We start from the raw sequence: 9,992 nt of genomic DNA, 5'->3' as shown, positions 1-9,992 counted from the left end.
CTTAAAACTATGTAAAAAATTGTTTTCAAAAACACGAATACTTTTTGAAATAATGAGTGTTTTACGCTTAATCAATCACACTGTATTATTTATATATTAACGCAATATATATAGTATATACGTATACTTATAATATATACAAACTATAATATAATATATAAACAAACTGAAGATTTATTTTACCTTTAGAGTTTCTCGAAATCCACGTCGTGCCAATTCAGCTCCATGCGTCGGGTGATGATGAATTTTGGATATTATTGCAGTCGTTTGCGATCTTAATATTGCTCGTCCTCCACAGTTATCAATACACTTATAATATTCATTATTTCCATTATTTCGGTCAATCCTATGTATATAATTATCTACAACTAATAGCGGTTTGCCGCGGTTTGAATTAATTGTATACCAAGACATATTAAAATACACTTTTAAAATACAACACTTAAATAACTAGTACGAGTGGCAAATGTGACTGCAGATTATAAAGAGAGTGACTGTGAGTAAACTCATCATCATTATATGTGTAACATTTTACATTTGTAGATGTAAGTTTTTATTACTATTGTCACTTTATCAGCGATAAGATTACGGAACGATGTTTCCGCGACGATGTCACCTGAAATAGCTTTCTTCCCACTTTAATAATACATCAATTATAGCGAAAAGCAACAGAAAAAAGTGAATTTTTGAATTTTAGAGTTAGAAATATTAAAAACTTATTTAACCACTTTTTGTCACAATATATTAGGAACCTTGTATTAATTTTTTAGTCTTTATGACCTAACAAATACAATTTTATTTTAAATTTTTCGGCAAAATGGGATTCGAAAAAATAGCATTCGGCCAAATGGGATTTTATATTAATCCGTATACAACTGTTTTTTTTTGTCGGTAAAGTAGGATTCGGCGAAATGGGATGATACCGATAAATTATATGCGCGGTGAGTATAATTGTGGTGAAATGTTGGCGGTGAAATAATTGCGAAGAAATATCCACATACCTATAAAAAATAACTGCAAAATACCTGCAACAACTACTTTAAAGGTAAAATATATAATTTTAATTATATTCAATTATATTACTTATATAATTTATATTTTTTTTATAGATCTTGTATACGACGAAGGCCAAGACTAGTATTATTATAAATTAGAAAAATATGTAAAATGAGTATTTAAATACCACTTAAATTCTAATTGAAACGTAGATAATAGTTATTAGTTATTGAAAATAACTCCTTAATATAAGTATCAAAATAAGAAACAGAAACGTATTACATAATATTAACAAATTACCTAACTCTTTTATTATAATTAGGTTGAAACTACTAATCAAGGCTTGTGTAAAAACATAAAAATAAATTAAGTATAATTATTTTAATTTTTGTGAATAATTAAAAAAGATAATAATAATATAACGCTAATATTGTACTGTGTTGTTAATTGTTATTTATTGAACTGTCATTGAAATGTACACACATTTAATATATTTAATGTATAACAAATTGTTTTTGGATTAACTGATCATTCAATATTTTTCTTGAGTTTAACTTTTCAAAAAACATAAACTAATTAAAAAAACATTATTATAAGTAATAAATAGTTAAATTTTAATACTTTTGTAGACGATTTATGTGGGCTCTACATAACGGGCAACCTGTATTCCCTTCATCCATCCACCACAGTATGCAAGGAATAGCCACCTGGCAAGGAATAGTTGTCACGTTACTTATTTCTTGATAGCAAATGACGCAAACTTCAAGGACTAAAAAAAAAATATTTAAAAAAAAAATTCCATACGTACAACTTAATTTAATTTATCTTACTTTCTTCATTTCCATGCTGAGTCTCGCCCAGCCCCTGAGTCTCACCCAGCTCCTGAGTCTCATCTACCACCACTCCTAAAAATGTGATGTATGTATTACTAGTTGTTGAAAGTGTAGGCCATTAATTAATTTATTAATTTTTTTTCATATGAAGTAAACTCCATTTACAAAAAAAAAGCAAACTTACAGCAGCAAAACGTATGTTACACAACAGTAAACTAAATTAAAACAGCGTAACAGTTTTTAATATATAAATAATAATATAATATTTGATATAATAGTATCAAATTCATATACTTTATTTCATATAAGAGATTTATTTTGTTTGCGAGAAATAACCTGAGAACTAACCTGAGAATCGCTGGTGTAAAGTATTATAGTGAATGATTGAATTTTATTAGATGACAGGTCTTACAATTGTATTTATTTAAAATAAATAATGTATTACTATTTAGTTCTTCGGAATAGAACCAGGTCCAGGCTTCAGCTGCATTTGACCTTTGTCTGCGATTTCCTATAAATTGAATGGTTGTTAACTACATTTTTAGGTAAATTCAGGTATATAAAATAATAATGAAACTATTTGAACTTAGTACCTAATAATTCTAAGACAAAAAAAAAACTTTTTTTCAATAAGGTACTCTTGTTCAAAACGTCCACTGTTAATAATAAAATAAGTTATTTTTAAGTAATATTTGGATACATATTATTATTACCTTGATGGTAATAAGGATGAACTCGTGATGATGCTGGTCTTGCTTCTGCTGTTGGCCTTACTTTTAGTGATGGTATTTCTGGTAGTGGTCGTTTTGCTACTACTGCTTCTGGTACCGGTGGTCGAACTGCTGCTTCTAGGGGTGGTGATCTTTCTGCTTCCACATGCAGCGCCCAATTCCTCTGCCGTTGTTCATAGGCTGAAGTAACATGTGCAGTACGGCAGAGAAATCGTCACATGGTTATCAGCCCCAAGGAATATTCATGAACAGAATTTTGAATTCTCTTCAAATTCGTTAGGACATTTGGTTTCTGTTTCCTCGTAGAGCTCAAGTTATTAGAAAGCTGAGAGATGGTTATATGGAAATTTTTACTGAGGTGACTGAGGTGATCTAAAACGAATTTCAAAAATTAACCTAATATCAATATTCTATAATAATTTATGAATCATAAAAAATATGCTTACCTAAAAATATCCACAAATTCGGGTGAACCACATTGAATTTTATCCTCAAACTATTATGAAAACTTTCTACGCAAATATTGGTTAAATTATTGGTATTCGCCTAAGCCAAAAGCTAAAAATAAAGTTATAATAGATAAATAATAATAATAATACAAAAAAACTTGCTGTAAGATTTTTGAAATGTCCTTAGGTTATAGTTTTTGTTTTACATAATTAGTAAATGATTTTTTTTCAAAGAAACATAGCACCCTACTTAATATTGACAACTCCAAAGAAAATGTATGAATCAAAAATATGTATTAATATGTAACCATTAATTGTGTTTTCCGTTCGGTGACCTTGGATTGAATTGGGGTTTTTTAGAGGAGCTATGGAATACTAAAATACACATTTTGTGATCATTTTCGAATTTTTAATTCTTTTATTGTGCGCATTCGCAATAAAACTTACATTTTTTTAAATAGAAATACCTATTTTCAACACCATATTTCGATAGAACTATTTTTTTTAAGCAACTTTGATATACAAACTTTTTTCCTATCTCAAAAATTGACTGAACTACAGCAATCCTAAGTTTAAACAAAAAAAATTGTTGCTAAATTTTCAATGTTCTGTATTTTGACATTTTATTATTATTTTTGGTTGGAAGCAAGATAAATGGAAGGTTTATAGGTTATTTAAATAAAGTTTTTTTTTTTTAAAGTTAAACATTTTACTTTTATAATTAGGTTTAAATTTAATTACTTATTTTGAAACATATTATTACAAATAATACAAATCACCTTATAAATTGTTCAAAGTTTTCCCCGTTGTTAAGTAAACATGATTGTAAGCGGCGCTTGGCTTCATCTTGAGAAGCTGCCGTTATTTGTTCCTTGGTCAATCTTGTGCATGCTTCGGTGATATTTTGTTTTAAATGCCGAAGGTTAATTGGTGGGTCAGCATAAACTACAGTTTTCAAATGACCCCAAAGAAAAAAATCAAGTGGTGTCAAATCCGGTGAATGCACTGGCCAAGCTATCTGTCCATTTGTTCCCATCCAATTATTTCCAAACTTTTCGTCAAGGTATTGTAATAACAACAATAGCATTATGTGCCGGAGCACCATCTTGTTGAAAAAACAAGTTTTCCCGAACATTTAAAGGAACATTTTCCAACATTGGTGGTAAATGGTTAGAGAGAAAATCTAAATATCTTCTTCCATTTAAGGTTCCGTCATAAAAGTAGGGCCCTACTATGGAATCTCCTAATATTCCACACCACACATTGGTTCCCCACACTGTTTGGAAATTAGTTTCAATTGCCCAATGTGGATTATTACTTGCCCAAAAACGGTTATTTTGTTTATTTATCACGCCATTATTGGTAAATTTACTCTCATCGGTCCAAAGAACATACTTTAAAAATTAAGGATTATCTTCAATTTTTGCCAGTACCCATGCAATAAATAATAATCTACGTTCATTATCTCCCGCTCGAAGATGGTGAACTAAATCCGGTTTATAGGGACGAAGTTTAAATTTTTTTTAAATTGAATGTACCTTTCCAACTTCATTTCCAATATTACGTATGGATGATCGTGGGTTAATTTGAACATACGCCAATACTTGTGTTTCAGTTTCTTCGTTAACTTCAGCCTGTACTTGTGGTATTTGACGACGATTACCTCTACTTCCAAATGAACCATAAGTTCGGATTTGATTTTCGAGCCTTAAAAAATAATTATGCGCCGGTTGATATCTATTGGGATATCTTTCGGCGTATAATTGTGCAGCTTGGCGAGAATTTCGATGGCACTCATTAAAAATTAATATCATATCCAATTTCTCACTATAACTAGCCATTTGTGAATTATAAATATGCGGAAATATTAAAATAAAACAATAAAAAACCAGAATTCAATGCAAATGTATCCAATACGAACGTATTCTTGGTTTGAATAATCAAATTTTAATTATGAATTTATAACTTTCAGTGAAATAACTTAATAATCAAAAATAGGTAGGTAGTAGGTACCCATTTAATAAGATAAACGATGGTAGGTAGTAGTGAACTACATATTGTTATCCACTAGAAAGCCGATAAAGACGTTATAAATACAATTATTTGTGCTATCTGATTCACAATACAATTAGAATTATTTTGAAATAATTAATTCAATTTATATTTAATTATAAAAATAAAATATTTAACTTTATTTAAATAACCTATAAATGCCTGCCCTTCATTTATCTTGCTTCCAACCAAAAATAATAATAAAATGACAAAATACAGAACATTGAAAATTTAGCCACAATTTTTTTTGTTTAAACTTAGGATTGCTTTAGTTCAGTCAATTTTTGAGATAAGAAAAAAGTTTGTGTATCAAAGTTGCTTAAAAAAAATAGTTCTATCGAAATATGATGTTGAAAATAGGTATTTCCATTTAAAAAAATGTAAGTTTTATTGCGAATGCGCACAATAAAAGAATTAAAAATTCGAAAATGATCACAAAATGTGTATTTTAGTATTCCATAGCTCCTCTAAAAAACCCCAATTCAATCCAAGGTCACCGAACGGAAATATTTCGTGTTACCATTTGAGTGAAACACACTGTATACCTAGTGGGAATTAGGTAATTTTTACATTTTATTCGTTTCTATGGTAATCAACAAAACAGAAAAAATCAGCTAAAAATGAGTAGCCAGTAAAAAACAAATTTATGTTAAAAAAAAAAATAATAAAGACCAATATATGTAATAAAAGAAAGCTCAAACTTTTAGAAATAATACAAAATTTAAAAAAAATTTCTTACTTTTGATAGTAATCAAATAGACCAATCATTGGAATATTGTGGTTTATCGCGTATAACCTCACTGTATCAAATCCTCTCAGAATATCACCTGATGGCAAAAGTGGCAGAGCCAACAGCATTTTCAAAGTTTTCGAAGCATATTTAATTATTTATTTATTGTTAAATGCAAAAATCCTTTTTTCTTCACATTTTTCCAAACAGCCTTTAAAGAAATGAGGTTATAGGTATATAATAAAAAATGAAAATAGTTTTTAATTATTTTTAATAGGTAATTAATAATTATAATAGTAAACTTACTTGGTTATGGCGGAACCAACAACCTACAGTACGTGCATTGGGGAAATAAAATGATAGAATATCGCTAAGTGCCATCTCATAGTCTGTTATAAATATGGTCGGATTTAAGTATGTCAGAATGTTTAATTTAAAAAAATTAAAAACACTGTTGTAAGCATTTTTGGATTTAGTCTCCATGAGACAATACACAATGGGTATGGACTAAACAGGAAAGAAAATCATCTACTATTAAATTGTATTATTAATAAATAGTAATAAAACTAACCTAACCTTCCACTCCAACGGGAAAGTTCCACCCCGAAGACATTTGTTGAAGAGCCCAAGCAGGATGGGCGGGTCGGCTTTATGTACTGCCGAAAGGATTTTGGACGTAATGTCATCTGAGCCAGGGGCTTTGTTTTTGCTCCTTATCCTGTACATTGCTGCCTCGAGCTCCATCGCTGTGAACGGGACGGGGAAATCTGCATGCAGTAGCGATCCTGCGCAGTTCTGGTATGTCGGGAACAGGGTGTCAATGCCGTCATCCAGCGGCTGGCGTTCCATTGTCACTGACGCGGGGGGGCCTCCCAGCTTCCACATCACGAGTTTATATGGTACCAATGTACCGGAGGCTTTCCGGGTTTGGGGGCACGGCGCGAGGGGAGGGCAAAGTTGCACGCAGCCGTCACCCTAGACCAAAATGAAACAGCTCCCAAGTCTGTGTCTTGCTCGTCCAGTAGGGGAGGCGAAGTTACTGGGCATTGTGGGAGACACGGGCAAAGAAGAAGCAAGGGGCGGGGAGACAGACGGGGTTGCCTGCTCAGATGGATCTACAAAAACAAAACGTCTATATTATAAAAAAAAAGAAAAAAAATATCAAACTCACCTATTTAAGTGCTGGTTAGTGAGTTTACAAACAATATCCGGACTTGGGGACGCCGGCACTTACGTCCACCATTGTCCTCGCCTTTCTGACAGCTGCAGCAGTGGCCACTGCCACGCTGAGCGACCTCCTAACCTCGTGAGTGTACACGGGCGTGGCCCTGTACACAATATCGGGCTACATCCTCTCAGGCAGTCCCGAACCGACAGGATAATGTACCAGCTTATCGAAGTTGAAAGTCGCCGGGATCTTCTTCTTGCTCCAATAAACTTTAAGGCGAGCGTAGAAATCCTTGGAGGTCTCTCCCAGCTACAATCAAAATCAAATACATGACAAAATCGAAATGTTGATGGCTACACATTATGGTACACTAATACACAAATTTCCGCATCACCCTGAGGTAAAGTGAAATGATGCGTTTTTTTTAAGTGGTTTCCCCAAGAAGCCTAATCCACGACCGAACCAACGGTTACAAAAACTATGGTCAATCAAAGTCGGACCTCTCCAAAGAATGAAAAACGTCGGCCTCGGAAATTTCCGCCCGAAATTGAATGACCTAGGATTTCTGGCTTCGAAATCGCCCACGAATGTCCAATCACACCTAAAAAAATCCAAATTAATATTACATTTATAACAGAAATACATTCATGACAGTTATCATACATGGAACGATGTGATCGTTTGATGACGAAACTCTACGGGATGACTTCCACTTCGTCAGCGATTAGTAGTTTTAACATAGCTTTGACCTCGTCGTTTTAACAGACAATTCAATACAGCCAGTTTGTAGGAGTGGCAATCTACAAATGCCGTGTACACATCTATTGACGGCACAGTCCCCGCAACTGACAGCCGGCTAATCGAGCCGTGGAAATTGGTGCCGTACTCGCTTGTCAAGCGTTTAAGCTTGAACGCGAGCCCCGCGGTGACGGAGCTACCCATTCCCGAATCGAAACTGGCAATGCGGGAGACTATACCCAACCATTCTTGTACTGCCTGCATAATAAACACAGCAATGAAAATTTGAAAACAAGAATAAACAAACAAAAAAACATACGGCCTCTCCAAACGCGAAGTACCGCAGCAATATTTCCAAGTCGTATACTTCGGCAAGGAGCTAAAAGTAAGATTATCAAACATAATGAACAATTCAAAAATACTGAAAACATTAATGTGCTAGGAAAAAATACTTACATCGCGATTAAAGTGCGTGCTATCACAGGAAAGGACTGCAACACGCATCCTATTCAATGCCGAGTCCATTCGATGTCGTACATACAATGGCCAGTTCTTGGAGGATCTGACCAACAGGCCGGACGTCAGACAAAAATCGACCAACCTGGTCCCGTAATCGCCTACCAGGCCGAGCACGTCCGATGCTCTTTGCCCACTCACAACAGCCTCCACGTGGGTGTCGGGCCCTAGGACGGCGTCTTCGAGGAAGTCCTGCATACAGCAGAGAAACTGTATGCCGACCTTCTCAAGATCCCTGATCTGAGACATGTCACTAAGGCCCGACGAGAGCCCGCCCAGCATCAACCACGTGAAGACCAAGGTGGTGAACAACGCCCGGCGGAGCATGTGCACGGCCGGATTATACACTTGTACATACAGGCACTTCGGCAACAGGTTCTATACCACAACTACCAACGACATGAATATTACACAAAGGAAACTATTTATGCATTTAGAAAAAAAAAATTTCCTGGTACGCTGGCTTAACGCCGTCGGCCTTGAAGTGGCCAAAGTCAAAGATGCCAAAACCAGGGTAAAACCTTACCCTGGTCCCGACAGCTAATGCCTCCTTACGGGACGCAAACGCCGCCTGCACCGATGATTTGAGTGCAATGGTCACTGCCAATATGGAGGTTAACGTAGGGAAACAACCTAATAATGGTCCTTATAATCAAGATAATAGTGCATCAAGTATTGTCAAGAGGATGATTTCTCCAATTTCTAAAACTGGTAGGATCTTGACAATTGATAATTGGTTTACATCTGTTCCATTGGCCGTTGACCTGTTAGACAATCATAAAATTAGTATGGTTGGAACAATTAGAAAAAATAAGAGAAATACCTCCTCTTTTTTTGGACTCAAAGAAACGAGAAGTGAATAGTAGTAAATTTGGATATAGTAAGGAATGTTTATTGGTATCATACGTACCAAATAAAAATAAAAATGTACTGAGGTTGTCAACAATGCACAAGCAAGGAGATATTGATGTAGAGAGCGGAGAACAACGTAAGCCTGAAGTAATGACATTTTATAATCTTACAAAAGGAGGAGTCGACTTTGTTGACGAGCTAAAAGCCGAATATTTCTAGAATTAGTTGTAGATGGCCTCTTACCATATTTTTTGCCCTTATGAATATAGCTGGTATAAATAGTCAAATAATTTATAAAGCCAACACTGGTACTACTATAAGTAGACGTCAATTTTTAAAATCTCTTGGGCAAGATCTATCTAAACCATTTATGGTACAACGACTGAATTCTAAAAATTTGTCTTTTGATCTTCGAAAACAAATAAATCGTTTCACCGGTCAAATCTCCATACCACCTCAAGAGGACCCAACACCTATAGAAAGAGTTAAATGTACTTACTGTCCTGCCAGGAAAAATCGCTATACCGTGGTAAGTAGAAACACTACTAAGCTCAAATAATTATAAAATATTTTATATTGTATACCTAGGTAAAATGTGCAAGGTGCTCTGTGCCATTATGTAAAAAACACACATTAGCCCTATGCAGTTTGTGCAATGGAAACAACGAAGATTTAGATGATTAGTTTGTGTAAGTTCGTACAAATAATTCATGCATACATTTTAAACAGTTTATAAAATTACATTTCATAGCACACAAGTCAGTATAGTTATTTTCATTTTTTTTTTCAATATAATAATAAAGAATATTCAAAATTGGTTTATTTTGTGATTTATCGATTATTTGTTCATAAAATATCACATTTATGGTAAAATATACTAGTTGAGCGAATCGCTCTACGCGGGAGTAACGGTGTCCAAATAATACA

At 33.9% G+C, this 9,992-nt stretch overlaps 1 pseudogene; it reads right to left on the bottom strand.

The window, feature by feature from the left end:
- Positions 1–1,610: 1,610 nt before the first annotated feature.
- On the bottom strand, positions 1,611–6,640 carry LOC111042315 (annotated as a pseudogene).
- Between the last annotated feature and the right edge of the window lie 3,352 nt (positions 6,641–9,992).

This window comes from Myzus persicae, unplaced genomic scaffold, assembly GCF_001856785.1.
Source record: "Myzus persicae strain clone G006 unplaced genomic scaffold, MPER_G0061.0, whole genome shotgun sequence".
Lineage (NCBI taxonomy): Eukaryota > Metazoa > Arthropoda > Insecta > Hemiptera > Aphididae > Myzus > Myzus persicae.
The sequence above is the reverse complement of the archived record's forward strand: the minus strand, read 5'-3'. Positions and strand labels throughout refer to the sequence as shown.